The sequence below is a fragment of the Mirounga leonina genome, unplaced genomic scaffold (assembly GCF_011800145.1).
Source record: "Mirounga leonina isolate KUSES-001 unplaced genomic scaffold, KU_Mleo_1.0 Mir_114, whole genome shotgun sequence".
NCBI lineage: Eukaryota > Metazoa > Chordata > Mammalia > Carnivora > Phocidae > Mirounga > Mirounga leonina.
The window spans coordinates 15,977,120-16,002,607 of NW_023270265.1; the positions used below are offsets into that span (position 1 = coordinate 15,977,120).

Consider the following 25,488-nt stretch of genomic DNA (forward strand, 5'->3'; position numbering starts at 1 on the left):
TCTGTAGAGGCATCATCTGTCTTCACAGGTGGGAAGACCTGGACAAGATCTTCAATCAGCATGAGATGTGACAGCCAGGAAAACCATGGACAGGTTAGAGAGTTAGTTAGTAGAGCCCAAAGCCATATCAAGTGGTCAGAGTGAACTGGAAGAAACAGAGCAAGAATTTAGTTACCAAAGTGCAGTGACAAGAGCTGTCCAAGTCCAGGAGAGCAAAGGTTAAAGGTACAGCCCACCCTCACCCAGGTAAAGTCAGTGGGACCCAAAGAGAGAAATGAGGCAGCAGTGGGTCTTCCTGCATAGGGTTATTTGGTTCAAGGCTTTTATTCCCGTCAAGAGGCCTAGAGTTCTGAAGTGTCAGCCTGGGGATAGCAGGAGTGTGTGGAAAAAGGAGAAACTCAAGGGCTCTGGGCTTAGGGTGCAGGGAATTGAAAAGAAAGAGAGAGGTAGTGTGTGCTGAGAGTACCCAAAGCTCTGGTCCATTCTGGAATGTTCCCTCACTGGGGTGAGGGCACCTCTGTGCTCTGCTGCCCAGGTCTCAGTGAATTTTGCACTAGGACCTATCCTAATCCCTTCATGCATCAATCACCATGATCTCCTTTCTCATCTCCACTTTTTTATATGCCACCATGTGTCAAAAACTGTCCCACTCTTCAAAGACCAATTTCAACACTCCTTTCTGTAGGATTTTTATCTTCCCCTACTGTCCTCAGAGAATATTGTTTGAACCTTTGCTGGAGTTCTTGTTTATTTCTTATTTAATGTGACATAATAACAGAATGTGTTATTATGAGGGCAACAAAAGACTCAGGAAGAGGGGAATGACCTGGAAATGAGAAAACCCTGAAAGAGAATTGAAAAAAAAAACCAAATTTAACAAAAAAATATGCATATATTTAACATCTATATAAGTGAAGCAATTATATGCACTGAAGGATACAACAAGACCTGAATAAATGGAGAAATAAATCATGTCTCCGAATGGGAAGGCTTAATAATGAAGACACCAATTTTCTTCACATCAGTGCATGCTTCTTTGTCTCAATGGTAATTAATTCCTATCTTGGTTTCTTCCTGCACATCATAATTTGTATTAATATTTACTCAAGTAATGCAGCTTTCATATGTTTATTAGCCATTAGAATCTTTTTCTATGAATCTCATATCCAGTTGCTATCCCTTGCCTGATTTCAGCCTATTTATAAAGTAAGGGGCTTGAATTCACTGAGCTCTTATTTCCCTTCCAGTTCATATATTCTTTCAACATGTGATTTAACAGATGGACATGAGAACAAAGACCAGCTTTTAAAAACAAAATGAAATCTCATTGATTTAAAATGAAAGAAAGTTTAATTGGTAGTTGGATTACAATTCCCAAACAAGATTTGAGAAGTCAAGGATATCTGCAGTTGGAGATGCTAAATTCCAAAGAGAGATCTTTGCTCTTCTTTTTTTTTTTTTTAAAGATTTACTTATTTATTTGAGAGAGAGAGTACGTGTGAGTGTGAGCAGAGGGAGAGTGAGAGGGAAAGGGAGTCTCAAGCAAACTACCCGCTAAGCACGGAGCACAATGTGGGGATCAATCCCATGACCCTGAGATCACAACCTGAGCTGAATCCAAGAGTCAGATGCTTAAATGACTGCACCACTTAGGCACCCTGATTTTTGCTCTTCTAGAAGCCTCATGTACCAGAGAAACTGAATGATTGGAACAAGTCTTTTTCTAAAATTCAGCTGCGCTAACTCAGCCAAAAATGGTGCATAATTGCTTGCCACAAACATCCATACCCTCTACCTTTCTTGAATTTTCCCCTTGTTCGAGTCTCATATTATATTAACGGACAAAGTGGGAAGAGAAGTTGAAGAGAATTTGATGGGTGTGCCAACAGAACATGAGCTTGCCAGGGATGCAGTGCTACTTTAGCCTTCAACCCATGCCTTCTGAAAGTCAGCCATAATTCTTTGACCAAACTATCTGAACAGGGATCCTAAGGGGCGTCAGAGAAAATGAAGTAGATCAGAGAGTTATGGGGCCTCCATCCACTCAGGAGAAAGCTAAGGGGCCTTGTGGAAGACAGTGATGGATTCAAGCCATATGAAAAAGCATATATCAAATATCTCGACCTCATCCCTATCTTTGGAGGATATATGTAATTTACAGAGTGTTTAAATTAGACAAATGGCCCAATCGATTTAGAATAAGGGACAGGAAACACATGTTTCTTTTGCATTAAACTGGACTTCACCAGAGTAGAAATGCTTATGATCTCTTGAGTTATGGAGCTTGGGCTCTCCATCAAAGTGCCCCTAATTACTGGAATTGCGCTTTTCCACAAAAGTGATCCATTATGGAGCATGCTGTCTCCATAAAGACCAAGAATACGCTGAACAGTTCAAGCTAAGTGGTAATTTATATCATTGTTTATAGGAAGAAGGAGCAAGAGTGAGCAAGAGAGTGAGGGCGAGAGCCAGAGAATGAGAGAGAAAGAGAAGGAAAGGAAGGACATTTTGGTGAAGATGGAAAAGGACTGGAAAGGGTTTGAAACAACCTATGGAAAACATCAGCCTTCTGTTCTGAGGATCTGAGCTGTGAGGTGAGGAAAGAGAGGGACTGCCGAGAGTTGAGGAAGTTTAGTTTTCATTAAACTTTTTACTTACGCTTGGGTAGGTGACCAGAGTGTATGCTCTGGAAGCCAAAGGTGTAGACCTCTGCTTGAGGCCTTTTCCTGGGAGGCAGAGCAATTCACTGAGAAGCAATTTGCCAGTGGCTCGTTCACTGGGAATCAAGTAACTGAATTCCAAATCACAGATTGACCTCCTCCCTGATTGAGGATTAGGCTCCTAGGCTGAATTCCCTCTGCGTTTGCATAAACCATCTTCTATGTAAAGGGGTGGGCCTTCCCTTAAATGCAGTTTACTGCCATATCCCTTTTGTGGATCTGTGTCCTGACCCTGTATTTGGCATTGCCTTGGCCTAGGCTTCATATGACGGGCATTGTGAATTGGCTTTTGGCAAGTTGATTTTCCGTGAATTGATCTATCGCCCTTCTAGAGGCTAGAATCTCTCTATATCTGGGCCCTCAGTCTCTGCTATATTCCTACATATTTTTCTCCACCATTCACCTGAGCCCAGCTGAGAGTCAGTGGGGAGGTGTAGGAATCACATCCAAAATGGTGTCAGCCACCCCAATCCCCCTCCCATGTACATCAGTTACCTTTGCATCTGGAACACAGCCCCCAGATTATAAATGCAAATGCCAAGGCATGGCATTTGCCCTATTTCCTACACAGAGTCCACATTTCTTTGCATGCACTGGGGGCCCCGCATAGCCTGGCATGAGTCTCCTTTTTCACCTTATTACAGTGGCTTCCTCAGACTTTGCTGTTCCCGGAGCAAACTGTGCTCCTTGAAGTCAATGCCTGCATCTGGAAGGCTCCTGCCTTTCTTCACTGTTTGCCAGGGCCTCTTTGTCTGCCTAGAACAGTTTAAATGCCATCTTTCTGTGTGTCCTTTTCAAACCCCTCCAGGCAAATACATGTTTCTTGTTCTAGTCTCTGTATTTCCATAGCTCCTCAGAGGTTCTTCTATTACAGGGCCCAGCACCACCTTGCAGTGAACCTCCCAATGGACTGTGAGGTCCATGAAGAAAGAGGCTGAATCTTATTTCCCTTGCTGTGTCCATGACCCAGCATGGGGCGTGGGCTCTACTCATGTAGTACATTGGTGATCAATGGACAGAACACCAAGCAGTGATGAGCTGGAGAGAAGAGGACCCCAGACCAACAAAGAAAGATGTGCTGGCATACTGAATGTCAGTGTGCTGAGTGACAAGGAGGATGCCAGGGGGTCTCGAGGAAGGGTGGGAAGGAGGTGGAGGGGCTCCATGAGGGGTGCATCCTTTCCAAACTGGTATATCCAGAGTAGGGAACGAATCTTTAGAGCCCAGAGCCCTCAGTCTGTATCAATCACTTATACTGCAGAAGCTGCTAATAAGGTAGTAAACCCCTTACTGAACACAAGCAGGGATCCCCCAATTTATTTGTAGCTGGCAAATATTGTGTGATTATTAGCACATGCACTATACTGGCATTGTCCAAACACACTCTCTGCAAATGATACAAATGCTCTCTATTCCTTCTTTCCAATATGGTAGCCACTCGCCACACTGACCTCTTGAAATATAACTAATGCAACTGAAAAACAAAACTTTTCATTAAAATTTTTTTTAATTAAACTCAGCTACTGTGTCGGATAGTGCCCCGAGACACAACCCACATGGCTCCGCCAAAAGTATACTGGCTGTCTGCTGCTATTCCACCTTTATTACGTAAAGATAATAGTATACTTACTCCTTACTTTTTTTTTTTTTTTGCAGTAATCAAATCAGTATTAATGTGTGCTAGTTATTTATGGCTGTAAAACAAATCTCCCCAAATTTAAAGGCTTAGAAATATCAACAATAGTTCACGATCTGTTTGGTTGCTGTTGGCCAGAAGCTTGAGCAAGACTTGGGTGGGCAGTTCTTCCTGGTATGTCTCGGGAAGTTGCAATCATTACCCTGCAAACCATCGGAAGGCTTGACCAAGGGATCTTCTTCCATGGCGGCTCATTCTCATGGCCCACAAGTGGTTCAGGGGCTCTCTGTGGGCTGCTTGAGTGTCCAGCAGAGCAGCTGCTTCTCCCAGGGCGGCAACCCAAAAGAACGGGGTGGGGGAGAAGTTGCAATACCTTTTGTAATATGGCCTCAGAAGCCCCACACTGTCTCACAGCCTGAGGACTGGAGGGCGGAGGCATCCTCGGGGGCAGCTGCCGCGATCTGTAAAGTACTGGGAAGGGTGCGAGGCGCATAGTAAATGTGGATATTAGCAGTTCTTATTGATGCTTCCCAAGTGCAGCAAAACCTCGTGGCTCTCAGCTTACATTCCCAAGGGCAGGCAACGGCTTCTCTAGGACAGACCAGGGGAGCTGGGGCCGCAGACACCCCCTCCGAAGCACTCACAGCTTGGCATTGATTCCTTTTGTCCTCTTCCTTCCCCTGCAGCCCCAGCAGACCTTCCTGGGAACTCTCGCAGTGGGCCACGTCAGTTCTTCTCAACTTTAGGACGTGACCTGACTTTGGGAATGTGGCAGGTGAAAGGGACTTAGAAGCAGAAGCTTACGCTTAAGATTAGGAAAAAAATAAAAAATAAAAAATAAAAATAAAATTGAAGCCTCAGTTTATTTGTCCAAAAATGGGAATGCTATTTTGTCTTGTATGAGGCTTATGCAGATGAATGCAGTCAGCCGGTGTCCCAGGCACTGTGCTAGTGACGACCGCGGGAAGCCTCCGTCTGGCGGAAGCTGCCCCGGGGTGGGGGGAGTGACGTCTGTGGACAATGGGCGCGTGCCAAGTGCAGACCGTGCTGAAGCACGTGAGCCCGGGCCTGGCCGGGTCTGAACACCCAGCGAAGGTCTGGCAGAGGGCGGCTCGCGAGAAAATCTGAACGTCGGCCGCGTGGGCGGCAGCCCGGTGGGCGGGGCGGGAGTGACACCGCAATGACACACGGGCGAGAGGTTTGTAAGCTGCTCTCCTTGCTCTGGTCATAGCCTTACTGTTTTGCTGCACCCCCCCACCCCAGGCTCCCTTTTTACTTCGGCCCCCCCTTCTTAATAGTAGCAATCGGGGTTCTGGGGGCGGTGGGATGGACTGAGGTTTTTGGTTTCCCTCGCTCCTCACAAAACCTGGAGATTTCCTCCTTCCCTGTAGGTCTGTGGCTTAACACCATCATGTTCGGCCCCTGGACGGGGGGCATGTCCCCTTTGCAGACCAGGGCAAGACTGTCTTGCCATCTGTCCCTATAGTCCCGATGTCTTAGGAGACAATGACATAGCATCTTGGCAAAGCTATTGGCCATCTCTCTATTTCAAAAAATCACCTTGACCTTTCCTTCACAACTCCTCTCCCTCAGCAGACAGCTGGGAGCCGAGAGAAACCTGTGTTGCCTCCTTTGCGGGGCCATCGCTCTCCTCTGAGACAGGCCTGTCTGGCCGCGTCGGCTCTGTGTGCACATTAATAACAGAGCCAGGCGCTGGCCTCCCTGGAGCCCCTCCGGGGAGCCTCTTAGGGTCTCCACATGGGTCCTCTCCTTCCCCCTCCACTGTGTTCCAGGATCCATGAACAAAGCTTCTCCTCTGCCTGAGAGAATCTCCAGGCCTCCCCCAGTTCTAGCACAGTGCGGAATGGTGATTTGGGATATGTTGCAGGGCTGAGCATCCTTTGTCCCCCACGGCCCTCCTCCCCCAAAGCCTGAAACATGAGGCGGCCCCTCAGCTGCTCGGTCTGGCCATCTATTGGTGGGAAGCTTCTCTTGGCTGTGGGAGGCGGCAAGGGTCTCCACCACAGGGACTTGTTTTGTTTATCTAGCTGGACTCCATCTCTTAGTATGTAGCTCACGGAGGAAGAGGATTTTGCAGCTGAAGTGAGTCTGTCCCTCCTGTGGAGACAGTGAGCGGAGAAAGAACAGATATTCACTGAGGCTCAAACCCCCCTTGGTGTTGTCTGCAAGGCTGTGGAGCAGGTGGGGCTGTAGGGTCATGGTCAGGGACCACAGGATCATAGCACAAAGGCCCCAAGGTCACGGCAGCCAGCCCTCTCTGAGGGACCGTGGCCTTTGTTGGTCTGATTATGGAACCTGAGCTCTGATTTCCGTCCATCCTCTTTTTTTTTTTCCAAAGACCATGTTAGCATTTTATTTTTCTATTCCTGGCACTCAAATTCATAAGGGGATGAATGATAATAGAACATAATCAAAACAACATGCAAACACAATTCCAGAACATTCAACCATCTATTGTAGCTGTTCTTTGTAAAGTACATTAAGTTATACAGAAACATCTTTATATAAATTATGCTTAATTTTTTAAAATTATGTCTGTAGACACTGTGAAACTTTGTTAAAATTCAGACTAAAACATTAGTGCAAGCAGTGGTGTACAAAAGTGTGAACAAGGCTAGTGATGAAAAACTTATCACCGACTTGCCACTTCAACATACTCTGCATTCAGTCAAATAGTGAAGGCCTCACCATGGAAAACATGTTGATCACTTTTAAAGTCACGCTGACTTCGTTCACCCTGAGGGTTCTCATCTCAGTGTGGCAACCAATTCTGCGTTCAGGGAAGGAGCAGCATCGGGGAAGAGAGAAACCCATGTCAAGCTGGCCAAGGAGCAGCATCGGGGAAGAGAGAAACCCATGTCAAGCTGGCCAAGGAGCAGCATCGGGGAAGAGAGAAACCCATGTCAAGCTGGCCATTCTGATGTGAATCTTGACACTTGATAATGAAAACAATTCCAGAGACAACTTGTATATCAAAAACTGTAGGACTATCACACCACCTTGACCCCAAAATATTTAAAACTGAAATGGAATTGAATCCTCCTTCCCCCACTTAAAATGCATGCTGAAGAAGAATTTACATACTCCAGTGAGGCTTTTCCAAAAATAATTCTGCATGAAATCACTCAAAAGTCTTTCTGTTTCCTGCCCTAAAATCTATTTGGGCTGGGGACGCTCCTGCAACAAAGTTTACTTTGGATAAATTTGTTTACTCTACTTTGATTATTTTGGATTCTATTTAAAAGTGTGGTCAAAGCCCTGAAGAACCAATCAGTGGTATTAAATGCATTAGTTACTTAATGTTCTAAATTATGAGGACAAAAATTAGTTGGTTCCAAACTGTATCTGCAATAGACTCCCTAGATTCCCTTCACATATTTTATCCAGGTGTGGTGTGGAGGTGCACGCCGGGGATGGTTGCAGGGTTCTGGAGTGTAAACATGGTTCTAACAAAATCTCAATCACTTTACGCAGAGGCACAGAACCATATTCCAAGAGCTGGTTCTTTTTCTTTCTTTTTTCCCCTCTTTTGTGGTTGTTAAAAAGCACTAATTTGCATTTCAAAAGAAGGACAGTGATGGAAATGATCAGAAGCATCAACATGTAGCTTTGAGAATTTAGACCTTAGTTGAAGATACACTGTTTTCTGAACTCTTATATTTATAGCAAAAATAAAAAAGATTTATAGAAAACCTTTAATTCACTATTAATTTTGCATTAAGGAATTTATATTTATTAATCTCTATTTTTTCGTGCTTTCTTGGAGATTTTTTGAAGCTTCACCAACTTTTACACAGGTTTAAAATGATCCAACAATGTACTCTAAGTAAAATGAACACAGGATACTTTGAGAGAGTTCCCTTTATATTAGCTATTCTCAGTGTACTCTGGTCAACATTTATTTAGCAATAAAGCCTTACAAACCTTGATCACATGACTAATAAGACTGAAAGGCCACACTGAGTCACAATCATACAGTTTCAAAACTTGTAAACCTTTCTCTTGAACCTCTCAAATCATGTCAACTAGAATTACACTGCTTTTAATGATGGAGCTTGTGAAAATACTGGGTTTTGAAGGTGGCTGATCAAATCACTTTGCAGAAGGCAAGAAACACTATTATCACAGCTATTACCTTATTTTAATGATTTGCAAGTAGTTTATGTGATGGAAAGCACTATGAAGTAGTGTGAACTAGTTGAAAGCTAAGGAAAAGAAACAACATTGTAAACCACAGTAAATGTGTATATAAACAAAGGCACACAAAATTAAAATTTACATCTATCCAGGCAATATCTGAATTCATACATCTTCGGTACTCAGAGATACTGGGTCAACCAAGCCAGTGGTGAAGAATATTTTTTCATATCCTTTAGGAAACGTCTTGTCCCGATTTTAAAATGCTATGATCTCCATTCTAAAAATTCATGGAGATAGAGACAAATAGGAATCAATTTAAAAAGTTACCTGAAAGTAGAATTAACAGCAGTCTCTGTAAACAGGTGCGGGGTTAAGAATTTCATTCAAAATATAAAAGTGGCCTGAGACCTTATCTTTTAGAGTTTTAGATTTCAAAACTTTTGAGCAGTGTGTGATTCATATGGAATCCAGTCTTAACTTGCATACAACTGTGTTAACAGCTACATTTTCACACCTTACAGTGGAAGGTACAGAATTAACCTATGTCCCCAGTGCTACTATTTACCCCCAGAATACTCCACAGGGCACACACTTGCAGGGACACATACAGAATCCATGTTTCCCCCACGTGCTTCTACTGTTGCTTGCCATTCTCTAAAGTTGCTTCTCTTGAAGGGAAGCGGTGACTCAGTGTATGTGCTCTGAGGAGCTGGAAGATCGAGACGGTTAAGGAAGCCCAACGGCTAGGGGCCCCTGCAGGCCCATGTCCCTGGAGCTGGGGGGCAACCCGATTTTCATCCATCCTCTTCATCTGACTTTCCTCTCAAAACCACTGTCAATAATTTAGAATTTTCAATATTAGGGGCGCCTGGATGGCTAAGTTGTTACTCTGCCTTCGGCTCAGGTCATGATCCCAGGGTCCTGGGATCGAGCCCCACATCAGGCTCCCTGCTCAGCCAGGAGCCTGCTTCTCCCTCTCCCACTCCCCCTACTTGTGTTCCCTCTCTAGCTGTCTCTCTCCCTGTGTCAAATAAATAAATAAATAAAATCTTAAAAAAAAAATTTTCAATATTGACACTCACCCATTTCGCTGAGATATTTTTTATATATATGTAAGATATACTGCAATTGCAAAGGGACACTGTTTCATGCTTTATCATCAGTATGTTTGGCAACTCCTGCCATCAAATAAGGGTGCATTTAGTAATAATCTCATTTGCTAAATGAGACGAAAAATGGAAGTTGGACTTGTCCAGGCTGGTCAGTGATGGAACTGGAAATTCATTTGACTACACCTAGAAGGTTCTACTTGCTTCACTGTAAAAGAATCATTTGGCAACAGGGGGGTTGGCACCTGGGCCGGGCAGCACTCAGAGAGCCTGAGCGCTGGCGGGGGAGGGCATCATGCTCCTCTGTTCCTCATGCCTAGAGGATCCCCCAAGTCTGAGCTGACACTGTCTCATCATGATGGGGCTCCCTTGGGGCTTCTACTTGCCTTATCTTGTTCTTGTGCTAAAGGACCGCTTCCTGGTTGTGCTGATGGGCACTTCCTAGGCAGCCTTCCCCGACCCCTGGTGGCCCCTGGCCAGAAGGCCACGTCCTGTCAGGCTGGTGGACCTAAGGGAGAATGAGGGAGGTGCCAGAGGCCATTGCTCTTGCAAAGCACAGCCCCTGGAGAGGACTTCCATGTGAACTCCGTGGGCTCTGCCCCTGCACACGCGTGGGAGGACACGAGTCCGCCTGGAAACGAGATGTGCCACGTTTGCACAAGCAACTCGAAGTGGCTGCATTTGGTGCCTACTGCTCACCTCTGTGGCATCACCTTGGGTCAGACCTTCTTCTTCTCCTCTCCCACTCAGGCTTCAGGTATCAACGAAAGGGTGCACACAATGGTCAGTCATTCTTTTTGCATCTGGAATACTGTGATGTATACAGTTTTAAACTGGTTACACAGCAGTTAAAACAAAACAGTCAACACTTATATTTATGGTTTTGCTGCCTTTGGAAGAGGATGGATTTATTGAGCTTGTTCTTTTTTTTTTTTTTTTTTTTTTAATTCACATAAAAGGAAAACTGGATATTCCAATAGAGGACGGTTTTGTTTGTTTTTTTGTTATCCTTCTTCCTAATGATCCAAGTCTGGCCAGTTTCCTCTTTCCCCTGAGGACCTGGTCTCTTGGAGATGCAGGCTTAGGTCTTTGTCCATTCCCGCACATCTCCTTTCTTCTCCTCTCAGAGGAGGGGGCTGGATCCTCTCCTGGAACTCAGCGCTCAGCACAGGTACTTCCTCCAGAAGGGGCCGGCAGGGGGTGGGGTGTGTTAGGGGCTTGGCCCGGGGATTGCTGTCACAGACTTGTGCCAGGGGAGGAGATCAGGCATGAAGAAATTCCTGGGGAAGTCTCAGGACCTGCCTCCTCCCCTCCGGTCATCCTGCGGTGGGTGCACAGAGAGACCTCCATGGCATAGTCTTACCAAGGAGAGAGAGAGAGATAACTTCTGCCTCCACACTTCTATTTTCTCTCCTCACTTGTCTAAGCACAACAGCTGTAGAGTTTGGCTCATTTAGAGAAAGAACTTTTAAAGGAGAGCTGGGCAAGGAGGGAGTGAGCTCCTTCTGAGGTTGTGAGGTCACCGAATGCCACCCAGGCATCACGATGTGGGGGAGAGGTCTGAGAACTCCACTCAGAGAAGACTGTCTGAGGCATCAGGTAGGCAAGACCTCCAGCTCAGAGTGGACTCATTATTTTATTATCTTCTTATTATATTTCATTCTCAGTTCATTAACTTCTGTATTATTGTCATAAACTCCTTCCTCAGCTTTTTACTTTGAAGATCTACTGAAATTGAATGTTTCAATATTTTCAGATTTTTTTTAAGGGAAATGCATTTAAGGCTATAAATGTTCATCAGAGTGCTTCTTTGGTTATACCTTATAGGTTTTGTTACATAACCTCAATTCCATTCACTTCTTATAAGCAGACCTCATTTTTTACAAATTGAAGGTTTGTGGCAACCCTGCCCTAAAGCAAATTTATCGGCACCATTTTTCCCACAGCATTTGCTCACTTCCTGTCTCTGTGTCACGTATTTGTAACACTCATAATATTTCAAGCTTTTTCATAATTATTATTATATTTCCAATTAATTATTATATTTGTCATGGTGACCCGTGATCAGTGATCTTTGATGTTACCATTGTAATTGTTTTGGGGCACCATGAGCCACATTGACATAAGACGGTGGACACAGTTGATAAATGTTGTTTGTGTTGACTGCCGCACCAATTGGCTCTTCCCCCATCTCTCTCTCTCTCCTGAGGCCTCCCTCTTTCCTGAGACACAACAATACTGCAGTTAGACCAATCAATAACTTTACAATGGTCCTACGCATTCATGTGAAAGGAAGACTCAATTGACGTGGCAGGCTTTATTGTCTTATTTTAAGAAATTGCCACAGCCGCCCCAGCCTTCAGCAACCACCATCCTGATCAGTCAGCAGCCATCAACATCAAGGCTACGCCCTCCACCAGCAAAAAGATTATGATTCACTGAAAGCTCAGGTGATAGCTAGCATTTCTTAACAATAAAGTATTTTTTAATTAAGGTATGTACATTGTTTCTTAGACATAATGCTATTGCACACTTAGTAGAGTATAGTGCGGTATAAACATAACTTTTATATGCACTGGGCAAGCAAAAAATTCATTTGACTGGCTTTGTTGTGGCGGTCTGGAACCAAACCTGCAGTATCTCCAAGGTATGCCTGTATATCAAGGGAGAAGCAGTTAAGGTGTTAAGAGTGTGGGCTCTGAGGGGGCCTGGGTGGCTCAGTTGGTTAAGCGACTGCCTTCGGCTCAGGTCATGATCCTGAAGTCCCGGGATCGAGTCCCGCATCGGGCTCCCTGCTCAGCGGGGAGTCTGCTTCTCCCTCTGACCCTCTTCCCTCTTGTGCTGTCTCTCACTCTCTCTCTCAAATAAATAAAATCTTTAAAAAAAAAAAAAAAAGTGTGGGCTTTGAGTTCAAATTCCATCTCTCAAAGTTACTGGAAGAGTAGCCATGAGAATACAACTTTCTCTTTTTGGGTCTAAAGTTTCTCTTTTCAAAAATTCGTAACTCACAGAACTATAAAAAAATTAAATGATTTAATATTATGAAGTGTTTAGATAGTAACTGGCACAGAGTAAATCCTCCATCAGCTACTATTGTTGTTTTACTCTGTGCTCAAATTTTGTAACAGTTCTTAAATTTTAGCTGGTTCTTTCTTTCTTCTCAGAATGGTTTGGTTTGAAAGTTCTACTTTTTTTTTTTTAAGAGAGAGAGAGTGTGAGAGTGGTGAGGGGGTGCAGAGGGCGAGGCAGAGAATCCCAAGCAGACTCCATGCTGAGCACCAGCCCAGCGCAGGGCTCATTCCTATGACCCTGAGATCATGACCTGAGTCAAAATTGAGAGTCCGGATGCTTAACTGACTGAGCCACACGGGGGCCCCTGAAAGTTCTACTTTTTATTCAGGCTACCCATTTTTAAAGATTTATTTATTTGAGAAAGAGAGAGCGAGGGCATGAATGAGGCGGGGGTGTGGGGGTTGGGGGGGAGGGGCAGAGGGAGAGGGCGAGAGAGAAACTCAAGCAGATTCCTCGCTGAGCACAGAGCCACACCTGGAGCTCGATCTCATGACCCTGAGATCATGACCTGAGCTGAAACCAAGAGTCAGACCCTTAATCGACTGAGCCACCCAGGTGCCCTAGGCTGCCCATTTTTAATTAATATATATCTTTTTATATGAAGTATCCTGCAAAATTTCCTGTTAAAGAATAATTAATCTCAAAGCATTGAGATGTATGGTTTCAAGATGCTTTGAATACTCCTGAAAACATCAAAACCTAAAATGGAAAAGAGAGGAAATGGGCAATTTAAATGAAACAACAGATTGCCACAACCTCAAACCGGAAGTGATGGGGCCCACCGGCCAGAGACCCTGCCTCTGGGCCATCACGAGATGACACTGTGCGTGCTGAGAAGCTGCACACGCTTCCCGGGACCACAGGCCATACACGAAGCCTCCCCGTTGTTGTTACCCCCAGAAGCTGCCTTCAGTGAACCCTAGACTAGCCATGATCCAACCCGTGGATGGTTTAACTATGCAACAACTTGGCCATAGCTGACCCGACTCATTGGCACAGACACTTTGAAATTTGCAGAATCCTGTGAGAGGTCGAGGTTACCTTGTGTTCGTTGCTGCCGGTGCATTTGCTAGTAAAATCCTAGTGCTCCATTTCACTGACTTCTTTTATGTGATGAAAGAAAATCCAACACATGGGCTTTCTTCTTGACAGCTCACCACAGCAGCACTCTCCCTGGTGGAGATGTGTTTGTAAGGGATCCATTTAATGCATTCTCTGTCTTTGCAGGCAGACGTTTCTTGGTGCCTCTTTGCTAAGTGGAGTTTCTTCCCTCAGACCGTGGCTTGCTGTTCCAGAGTGGAGAAGATGTTATTATTTTCTGTGAAAGTGAATTGATGCCCCTCTGGGAGTCTGGATATTATCAAGATGAAAAAGGTTTTGTGTTTCTTTCAGGAGCAGTAAATCAGATCCTTTGTGAGATGTGCGTTCAATCTCTTTCTCTTTCTTTCTTTGAGAAGTGGCCAAGCCCGAGGGATGCTTTTGTCTTCGCTACTTGGATGAGGGTGGGGAAGGATGTCTGAGTCACCAAGGCCCCTCCTCCGCGCGCACAGTTCTGCGGGCTCCCGTGTGGCTTCCAAAGGGCCACACATCCAGTGCTGCCCCTCATTCACCTCCAGAATCCCTCACATCCATTCACATGTCTCTGGAACACATTGGCTTCCTGTTGCCTCATCTCCATGTTCCAATGCATCGGGGTTCCTCTGCTCCACTTCACTAGGAAAACGTGAGGGGGCCATGCTGAGCGGGGCCATGCTGAGCGGGGCCATCTGCTGAGCGGGGCCATGCTGAGCGGGGCCATCTGCTGAGCTGGGCCATGCTGATGCTTTGCCTTCTTGTGTGTTCTCCCATCTCAGGCAACGTGCCTGGACCCACCCTGGCACTTTTCTTTAGGAGGGCCTTTCAGGGCTTTGGGGAAGCCCAGCAGCAGGCATGAAATTGGCCTTAGCTGCAGAAATGAAATGAACAGTGATTAACATATGATATTTTTCATCCAGAAGTCAATGGTGCAAGTATCAGTGAATGTCTTGGAGTTTGGGTGGCTGGTAACTTCAGTGGGAGCCAACATCACCACCCATTGCTGAAAAGGCCATCTTGGCCTCCGTTAATGGTGGGACAGAACGTGGATCAGAGGAGCCAGTTCCACTGGCCTCTGGGTAGGCTACAGAACTTCCCATTTTAACTGTCATTGCATCATAGAAAGAACCTTGAAAGTGGATATAGGAGATAGTGATTCTTGAGGAATCTAGAAACCATGCTGTATGGAGGCGAGTGGAAGAACTGTCTAATCCCAAAGAGCTGCTTATGGAAAAAAAAAAAAAAAAAAAGAAGACTCGGATGGAAAAAGATTGCTGTCTCCGGATGTTTAAAGAAGTACAGTGTAGTAGAGAAAACAAACCGATTCTGTGTAATCACCATAGGGTAGAACTTTGATCTGGATGTGGAAGTTGCAGGGGACAGATTGCATTTCATTCTATGTTAACCACCTCGGGGCAGCCGCAGGGGCAAGCGGTCACCATGTCACCTGGAATGCCCAAGCCAAGGCTGGTACCCCTTCTCTAAGGCCTGGGTGGGTGAGCCCTGGGTCTCTTGCCTCTGAGCCTGAGTGCTTATATGGCTGCTGAAGCAATGGCAATAGCGTCTTTCCTGGGGCTCACAAGGCATGGAGGAGAGCAGCAGGACCTCGCTGTGCTCGAGGAGGGCGCCGGGCCTGACCGAGGGCTGCAGGGGATGTTTTCTCAGCTTTAAGTCTTGAGCCTGAAGTTTCACCTGCCACCCCTCCCGCACTCCTAACATCTGAAAGGAAGGCTCCAACCCCAAGTCAGACAGTCCCATCTGTGCCTTAAAGACAAGGCCGAGGGTGACCCACGTTGGCCAGAGGATGAAAGGCAGGGGCTGGAGCTCTGGGTCGGGGTTGGGCTGTAGACATGCTGCGTGGGGCTTTCTCTTTCCTGGTGTTCTTCCCTGTTTGTGAAATCCATTCCCATGAATGTTTCAGGTGCCGTCTTCTCAGAAGGTTAAAAGCTAAGACGGCTCCATGGGAAGCAAGCTCCAATGTTTAGCTGAGTCTGGGGGAGTCATTTGCCCTGCCCCTTGTCCAGTGGGCTTGAGTTGGCACTTGCCCACCTTCATTGATGGGTAGCTCATCTGTCAACTGGCAGACTAGTTTGATGGCACCGAGCAGGGCTTTGGAGGCTGACACTCACACCACATCATCTTAAGTACTCACAGCCTTTCCATGCAGACATGCAGGAATAAGAATCCTTCCCCATGCCTTAACCTGCAGATTCTACCTGTTATAGAATAGAGAAAAGCAGAAGGAAAGGAAAACTGGTGTTGAATTTACTAAGAAAATTAAGTTCCAAGGGTCTTTCCAGTTAACCTACAGCTTTGTTTTGCTTACATTTTAAAACTTCTATTTTAATGTAATTTTGTACTTAACAAAGAATGGCACAGAAAGCCTACAAAGAATCCTGTATACCCAAATTTCTCAGATGTTAGTATCTTACGTAACATGAGTACAATGATCAAAATCAGGAGATTAACTTGATGTGACACTAATCTAATCTATAGGCCTTATGCAGATTTCACCAGTTGTCCCACAAATACCCCTTTTCTGGTCCAGGTTCCAAACCACCTTCATACGTCGGATGCAGATGTCATATCTTCTCGGTCTACTTTAATCTGTAACCGTCTTAACTACCCCTTGGCAAATTTAATTCTAGAGAAGGAGAATGTATCCATTAGAGAAATACTGAGTATCTGCTTGCTCTGTGCTGTGCCCATCCCTAGCTCTGTGCTAGGGATCAGGGGACACCACATGAAAAGGAGAGACAACATCCCTGCCATCTGAAGGCTCTCAGGCTAGTGTTGAACACACATGGGAAAGCCAGCAGTTTCCATGCAGGGTGCCAATTATTATAAGGAGTAATGAAGGAAGGAGCATTTGAGTTGGGAGGGCAGTCACCTACACCAAATTGAGAAGATGTGGGAAAGGATTCCTGGAAGGGATGATACTGGAGCCGAGGCCCATGGGATGGGTAGGAGTTACTAGGCTGTGAGAAGGACGTCGTGGTGTGAGATCGTATAAGCAGTGGCACAAGATGGCACAAGACATCTGCTCTGAGCACTGAGCGGAAGTGCAATCTGGGGTCTGCATATGACACGTGAAGTGGGGCTGCAGAGGCAGGGAGTGGCTAAATATGCAAAGGCTTGGGAGTTGTATTAAGGGCTTATTTTTGACCACAGAGCCATGGCAAGGCATTGAAAGATGTTTTGTATTGGAGTGTAGTGACCATATTTGTTTTTAAAAGACTACAAGAGATGATATTGGCCTGAACCAAGATGGAACAGTGGGTGTAAAGACAGGTGAACAAACCCAAGATTTGGAGGAGGCAGGACCAATAGGAGGTAGAGAGTGGCTGGATATAGAGATTGGCTGGATGGAGAAGTTGAGGAGAGGCAGTGGTCAAAGGTGAAGCCTAGGTTTCCGGCTTTGGCAATGAGTGGAAGTTGGTGCCTTCTACCTTCTCTAAGGTAGAAGATACAATGAGAAGAACAGTTTCGAGGGTGTTTTTATGCTGGTGTTTGGGTAACTTGTGTGAAGTTAGAGTGTGAAGCTGAGGCTCTCCTGACCCCCAGTCCAATGTTGACTTCATTGGATGCCTCCTAACTATATTCAATCCAGCAAACAACTGGGTATGAAACATACATACAAGTGCTCCTGAGAAGTGGGTTGTGTGCCCTGGCCTCTGCCCTTGGGGATCCAATGGCTAGGGCTGCCCCAGCATTGAGCAGACAGTGCAGTGAAGGTGGTCCAAAGAGGCCCAAGACTGGGCAAGGATTTCTACTGCGATCCTATTCAGCTGGGAGAGAAGCAGAAGCTGGACACATTCGATCCTGCTGAGATGGGGTTAGGAGGGCTCTGTAGATAAAGGGAGTTGTCCCAACACTGCAGGGTGGTTTGCTGAGAGCAGAGGAGCAGAAGGCCAGGCCAGAACAGGCAGCTGGCTGGGATATCAGGATATTGGGAAAATGACAGGGAGAGGTGAAGGGGGATTCTTTCCTCCAGCCTGTCAGAGAAGGACTCGGAGGGCCAACAGAGCTAGTCAGCATAGAACTCTTTTTACATGGAAACCACCATGAGAGTTTCTGTTCTGCCATTTGCTGCTGAGGCAGGTAGGGCTCTATGAGGTTAATGACCTGCCCAAGGTCACATAGATAGTAAGTGTAGAGCCAGGACTTTGACAAGTCAAACCCTGACTCTATAGTTCTTTCCTCTGCTCTATGCCTCCTGATATCAAGTGGAAACTCAGGTCCAGTCTAAGTAATTGTCAAAACTGTCTAGGTGTGGGCAGGTGGGGGGATGCCTAGACAGAAGGAACAAAGAGAAAGTGTACAGTTGCCATCCCAAAGTAGTCACTGGCACCATGCAAAACCCTGGCCATCATCAGGAACATCCTTCTTGAAGAGGGGCAAGAGTTGGAGAAGGCCTAATTCCAGGGAATGGGGCTGAGGGCACAGGAGGAGGTCACACAGCATTGGGCCCTTGGCAAGGAGAACCCAGCAGAGGCAGTCATAAGTCAGGCTGGCCCAGCCTGGTGTGAGACTCAGTCCTGATGCTCCCTCCTCATCCTTGATTCAGGATCTATTCCTGACTCACTGCAAGGCTAGTCTTAGGTAAAAGCTGATCTAGAGGCAACAATGCACCAGCTCTGGCCCCAGCTCCAGGAGGTTTTGTTGATGTTTATGGAAGCTGTCTTTTCCCTTCTGACCCGTATTCACCCCAGTTTGCAGACCTGCTCCGTCCCGACAGGCGAGGCTGGAAGCACTTAAGAAGAAGAGGTCTCAGCTGGACTCTTCCTCTCTTTCCAGTGCTGGGAGAGAGGGAAGTCTGCTACCCCCAGCAGTCAGTCGGCCTCTTGGAGGCTCAGCTGGAGGGAGAAGTCCAAGGGGGAGGGGAGGATGAGGGGGCACAGTTTGGCTTATCTAAATCTTGTGGGGGGCACTACAAACAAGGGAGAAAACAGGACTGGACTGTGAGGAATGGACAGGGAATGACTTGCCTGTCCCAGTTTCTCATCCACCCGGATTGTAGCTAAAGAGATGGCTGCTATCAACGACGTGGATGGAACTGGAGGGTATTATGTTGAGTGAAATAAGTCAAACAGAGAAAGACATGTATCATATGACCTCACTGATATGAGGAATTCTTAATCGCAGGAAACAAACTGAGGGTTGCTGGAGTGGGGGGTGGGGTGGGAGGGATGGGGGTACTGGGTGATAGACACTGGGGAGGGTATGTGCTCTGGTAAGCGCTGTGAATTGTGCAAGACTGTTGAATCTCAGATCTGTACCTCTGAAACAAATAATGCAATATATGTTAAGAAAAAAAAAAAGAAGAAGAAGGTAGCGGGAGGGGAAGAATGAAGCGGGGGAAATCGGAGGGGTAGACGAACCATGAGAGACGATGGACTCTGAAAAACAAACAGGGTTCTAGAGGGGAGGGGGGTGGGAGGATGGGTTAGCCTGGTGGTGGGTATTGAGGAGGGCACGTTCTGCATGAAGCACTGGGTGTTAGGCACAAACAATGAATCATGGAACACTTCATCTAAAACTAATGATGTAATGTATGGGGATTAACATAAGAATAAAAAAAAATTAAGTACACTGGTGTGCCCAGAGATCTGGCTAAAAAAAAAAAAGAGATGGCTGCCATCAGGTGGCATTAACTGACATCCAAGGTCACCTCCTCCCTTCTCCATGCCTGGGTAAAGCCACTGTCCACAGACTGGCACCAAATATGTGCTCATCTGAGTGCAGACCTGAGAGGCAGGGATGTTGGTTAGCCTGGAAAGGGACATTCTCCTGGCTGGGTGCAGGGTTTCTCCAGCTATCAGGAAATCCTGAGACTCTAGCTCCAAGGAGATTTTAGGCCATGTAGAAAGAGCACAGACAAGCAGATACAACTTGAAATGTATTTATGGACCAACTTAGTCCACCGCAAATGGCTGGGCAGCACCTCTCAAAAATGAGTCAGGGGTCTCCCATGCGGAATCTGGGGGTGGAAGTGAGTGATGTGAATATTTTTTTGTGCTAAAATTTGCTTTATGTCTTGAGAAAAGAGCCTCAAGTTTCTTCGATCCCCTTCTATCATGCATCCTCGGCAGCTCTGGGAGATATTTTCTCTATTAAGCAAATGAACAGCTGCTGGTTTTGGCTACAGTTTGCTTTGCTCAGTTCTTGGGTGGAAAGAAGACGCTCAGCTATCCTTAAGAGCTATCAGTGGAAATCAAAATAAAAAACACAAAACAGATGGGCCTAGAGAATGGAAACCCTGAAGGGCGCTGTGGGTTCCCACCCACAGTAGAAAGCTGCAAATACCCAACAGTTATAGGGTTCTCCTCCTGCCCAGGCCTGGCCTCATGTGCTCAACTCCATACTGCAGGGATGCGTGGTGTTCCTCAGAACTCCTCCCATCCGACCTTTCAGGACAGAGGATGTAGGGACAGTGGCAGATTTCTGTGAGGGGACAGTGAGCAAGGCACTGGGAAATTTCCTGGATCAAAATATATCACCCATCACATCACCAATTTTACCATAAGTGTCAATTTCCTTCAGGTGTCAATTTCTCCACCTCTGGGTTCTGATATGAACCAACCCAAATAGCAGTTAACATCTGTATTATTATTTTCTATGAGTCAGGCTTTAGTGTCCAAATTTGTAAGGTCACATTTAATCCTTGCCTTGTTCTTGTGCTGTGCTCATTTTACTGATTAGAAAGTTGAAGCTCAGAGAAGCCAAATAATTTACTCAAAGTCAGAGTTAGTATTGACATTTCTGGTTAGTCCGACCACCAAAAATACCCAAATACATACCAGGATGGATTGCCTACCTGGGGAGACTGATTCCATTCATTCAACACATGTAAGTAGAAGCGTAACAGTGCAAACACACACACACATACACACACCCCCACACAGAGCAAATTTTACTCAGCAGAAATATATGTCCATCTACTCCACAGTCAAGGAAATGAACACAAAGTTGGCTACACAGCCAAGGCCACACAACCAAGGATCCACAAACATTGGGGGAAAATCTGCATCATTGGAAGGACATAAAATTACATCAAAATTACATTGAAATTACAAATTACATGAAGAAGATGGAAGTAAAATTTAGAGCATCAGGAAATTCTTTAGGATCAGTATAATTAATGTTAACATATGAAATAATGTTGCAGAAATGGATGAGAGTATTTTAAATATAGATTAAAACAAAAATCTTAAGAAATCTGGAGAAAAAAGTAAGAACAATGAAATTAAAAATGGGTGTTAAAGAGCAGAATCAACAAAACTAAAATCTGATTTTGTAAGCTGGAGCAGAGCAACAAAGCATTCTTCCAAAATGTAGCCCCAGAAAGACAAAGAAACAGAACATATTAATGGAGCATTAAGACACAATAGGTTTACCAAAGAGTTCCAAATCCTATCTAACTGAGGTTGCAAAAGGAAAGAAAAACGAAACAAAGGCTTGAAGGGAGGAGATAAATAACAGAAGACAACATTTTTGGAAAGGAAGACATGAGTCCTCAAATTGAAATACCCCCTGAGTGTTGCATGGGACAAATTTAACAGATATGACATATACATGCACTGTGGTGACATTTCAGAAAACCAGCGCTGACAAAAGTGTCTTAAAGGCCAACAAAACTAAATAAAAGAGAAGATAGTGTCTATATAAAGAAATGAACACCAGATTGGAATCCGATTTCTCAAAAGCAGGAGAGGATTTCTGAAAGCAATAGACCAATATTTTCAAAGTTGTTGGTGTGTGATTTTGAATTAGAATTCTATTCCAAGAAAAAAATTAAACACAAAGGTGAAAAGAGTTTTTTTCTAAAGCTCTTTAAGGACTCAGAAAGTTTATCAAACCCGAAGCTCTATCAAATTTCTGGAGAATCTATTCCAGCAAAATAAATGAAAATATTGATAATTAAATGGAAGAAGACTTGGTATATGGAGAGTAGCGCCTAGCCAAAGAAATACAGGAGTATTAAATATTAATACTACATTTGTCTTGATTTTTGAAGTAACTAATGATAATAAAAATGCAAATCCATTACCCATACATGATCTCAGAATAGTTCAGATCATGGAAGAAAAGAAAAGCTTTATATGTTAGAACTTTTAGCAGCAACAGCATTTTCCCCAGCTTTTTGAACAAGGGCACTCACATTTTCATTTTGCACTTGGTGTCACCTCTGTCAGCCACACAGGGAGACTGGAGATTTCTTTTGCTGAGGAAACTGGGAAAAGGAGCCTATATATTTGGAGACATCAGACACATAAGAAAATTGGATGACAAAAGGAGAATCAAGGGAGGTGCTAACAACTGATTTAGAGCTATCCCCAGACTCCCACTGCCAAGGTGGGAGACTGTAGGATCTTTCCCTGGAATAACTGAACCACTCAGCAAAGAAGACCTACACATCCTGACACGTGAGGGTCACTGATGTCATTGTCGATGGGCCATCCCCCCAACCTGAGGTGAAACTCTCCAATGTAATAAGCTCTTCCATGCCTGTTGTCGTCACCTCCAAAGGAGACCCGGTTTTCGGGGCTTAATGCCCTCGCTCCCATTTCCCGTCCTGCCTCTTGATTTGGGAATTGTGTCCATTTGCATTTAGTATAATAATTAATATATGTTGTGTCTCAGGTTCTGTTTTCTTCACAACAAACTTTACAATGTATGGCTACTTTGCTGTCGTTGGCTTAGGAACATTTTTCCATGCCTGTCTCCCTACCAGGCTGCAAGCTCCCCGAGGACAGACGGGAGCCACCCCCGACTGTTCACTGCTAGGTCTGCAGAGTCTCATACTGTGTTCTCTCCAGGTTGTAAATTGACGTGGGTGAACAATGCGAAGAGACTTTGTAAACTGTATGTTGATGTGAACCAAAGAATAGCTTCTAATTACAGAATGGGTAGAAAGCAGATTCCAAGGAGGCCTGTGATTCCAGGGTGCTGATTCCAAGAAGGATGAGTGACAGATATGCTACCTGGGTCCCCATAACCTCACCAGTGTCCCGGGAAACCTGAGGAGTCAGGCAGGATGGGTGATGGCATGGTTTCTCACCCGGCGTGGAGCAGAAGCAAAGGCGGAAACAGCCTCGTCTTTTCTCCCCTCCCCCACCCAAGCACAAGGGGAACCCACGATGTTTGGCTTGATTTTGAGGTTCTTACTCTCCCTACATTCCTGGACCTTTCTTTTACCTCTGAATCAGACCTGAGAACAAATGTCTTGGGACACTCTTCATCGGGTTCTCCCAGAGAAAGGACCTGGTTGCAGGAACCAGACTTCAAATGGTTTTCCAGGAGCTGAGGGAAGTGAAAGCTTTTCCCGCATTTTCTCTGGCCAAGGAATTAGGGAAAGGATGTGGGTCACAGAACTACAGCAGTGTAAGGAAGAATTCCGACTTTCCCTAAGACTCACAGGAGGCCTGTTTATCTTCACGCAGAAGACACCCCTTGCTTTCCACGTGGAGCGTGGTTCACCTCATCAGAAACTCTGGGCAGAGAAACCACCGCCATTGCTGGCTCAGTGGGTTATTCTGAGAAAAGATATACAGGAAGAAAACGAAACCCTTTATTTCTAGTATCCCTTCTTGAGAAATGGCAAGAAATGTTGCCTTTAGAGCCTTTATTTCCTCCATGAGTTTCACTTTTTCCATTGGGAAGATATTCCCATCGCTCCAAGCAGCTATTGTTCTAAGGAACCATTCACCTCCCAACGACCTCAGTGTGAAAGGGTGGCACCCACATACCTAGTTGCCTTGTCTCTGGTCACCGTGGACGCAGCGTTGAAGAGCACGGCAGCAGGAACACGCTCCCCACGTTACAGCATGCCTTCCGTGTTTGAGATGGCATCCTGCTGCCCACAGGGGGAAGTAGCAGAGTTCTCCAGAAGGAAGGAGAGCATGGATCGTGGTTGCACCTAGGATCAGCTACGTAAAGTTTAAAAGAGAAATTCTGTGTCCTGCAACGACGCAAACAACTCAAGTTTGTGTTCAAGATAAAAACTTGAGAACAGAGAAAAATCACAGGAGACCTACCACTTTCTGGGTGGATGGTGCCCTCCTCACAAACTTCAGCCATCCTCCGGCCCTGCTGGAGGCTTCACGGAGACCTGCTTCTGCCAGGCAGCTGGATCTAGACAGGGATCCAGGGCCAGCTAGCGGAAATGTGACTTCCCAGTCTTCCTATGCAAGTGGTATCACAGGCAGGGAGCCGAATGGGGCTACAGCCCTCTGGTTTCTCAGAGCAGTTTCTCTGGATCCTGTTCTTGCTACAGAGCTTCTCTTCTCTGTGCTCTACTGCTTTAATTAGAGGACTTTTTTTTTAAATTCAGTTACCTGTTAGAAACTTTCACATATATTATCAATGTCCTTCACGACAGACTCCACATGAGATTTTTAAATTTATCTTGACTATGTTTAGACAAAGCTTAGCTTGTGGGAGGCAAGAAATACACATACAGAAATAAATGAGAGGCTCAGCACACCAGAATTCCGTGTCCAGCTTCATCTCTGACCATTCCAGGCTACCAAAGAGACTGCTTAAATTCCTTTTTGTGATGAGAAATGACACGCAGGCACATGTTCAGACTCTTTTGGGGATCCTCATTGGATAGAGTCTTGGTTTAAAAATACAATAATGGGGACTTTAAACGCTCCAGGAGGAAGTGGACTATAAAGCAATTCAGTTTTTCAGAAAATTACTGTATTGAGTTTCTCCTGAACAAATTAGTAAGTGAATACAAGTTCAAGAGAAAGAAATTAACAGTCATTCTAAAGTTATGGAAATCAACTTTTTTTTTTTAAGAGAGAGAGAGAGAGTGCAAGGATGTGTGTGAGAGGGGGAGGGGCACAGGGAGAGGGAGAAAGAGAATCCTATGTAGGCTCAGCAGCAGAGCCCAACTCAGGGCTCTGTCTCAGGACCCTGAGATCATGACCACAGCTGAAATCAAGAGTCAGATGCTTAACTGACTGAGCCACCCAGGCACTCCCAGAAATGAACTTTTGTATACCTTGCTTGTTTTGCACTGACTTCTTTTATCCAGCCTAATGGGTTGCATTTTTTTTTAATTTAAAATGTCTTTATTCATTTATGTGGTAAATTACACTGAATAACAATGATGTTTGACTTGCAGTCCCTTGAGCTTAGCTATGAAATTTGCATCTCTTTTCTACATGTATTGAAATGTAGGAAAAGCCAATTTAATGGACATTATTAACTAATTTCACATATATTCCAATGGAATATATGGTTGAGTTATAGATGAGCAGTAAACAATGTGGGTACGTGTTGGGCAGGTGAAATTCAGGTGTTCTGCGGAGTTTTAGATAGAAGATGTATTTCCACTGATTTATGCTAACAACTTGCTCTCTGTCAATCTTTAAAGTAACCAATTTCAGATCTTCCTGCTCCTGGAGAAGAATGATATCTCTTAAAATTTCTCCGACCTAGAGTTTTTCTGTGTTTCTGTTGCTGATTGTTCTTTCAAGGTTCAACTGCTTTCAGGTCTTTGAGTCTTGAGTTTTTCATCTGTCTCAGGGTCTCCAGATGTGAACAGAGACAGTATTTCGGGGTGTGCTCCGTGGGGCAGAGTAGGTGCCAAATCTTGGTTCTTGTTATTTCTTGCTTCCTGCTTTGGAGCTTTCTTAGTCTCATATTGCCTTTGATTTTTTATTTATTTATTTATTTATTTATTTATTTATTTATTTATTTATTT

At 45.0% G+C, this 25,488-nt stretch overlaps 1 pseudogene; it reads right to left on the bottom strand.

Moving 5' to 3' along the window:
• Positions 1 to 4,745: 4,745 nt before the first annotated feature.
• Positions 4,746 to 25,488, bottom strand: part of LOC117998364 — a 21,851-nt pseudogene continuing 1,108 nt past the window's right edge.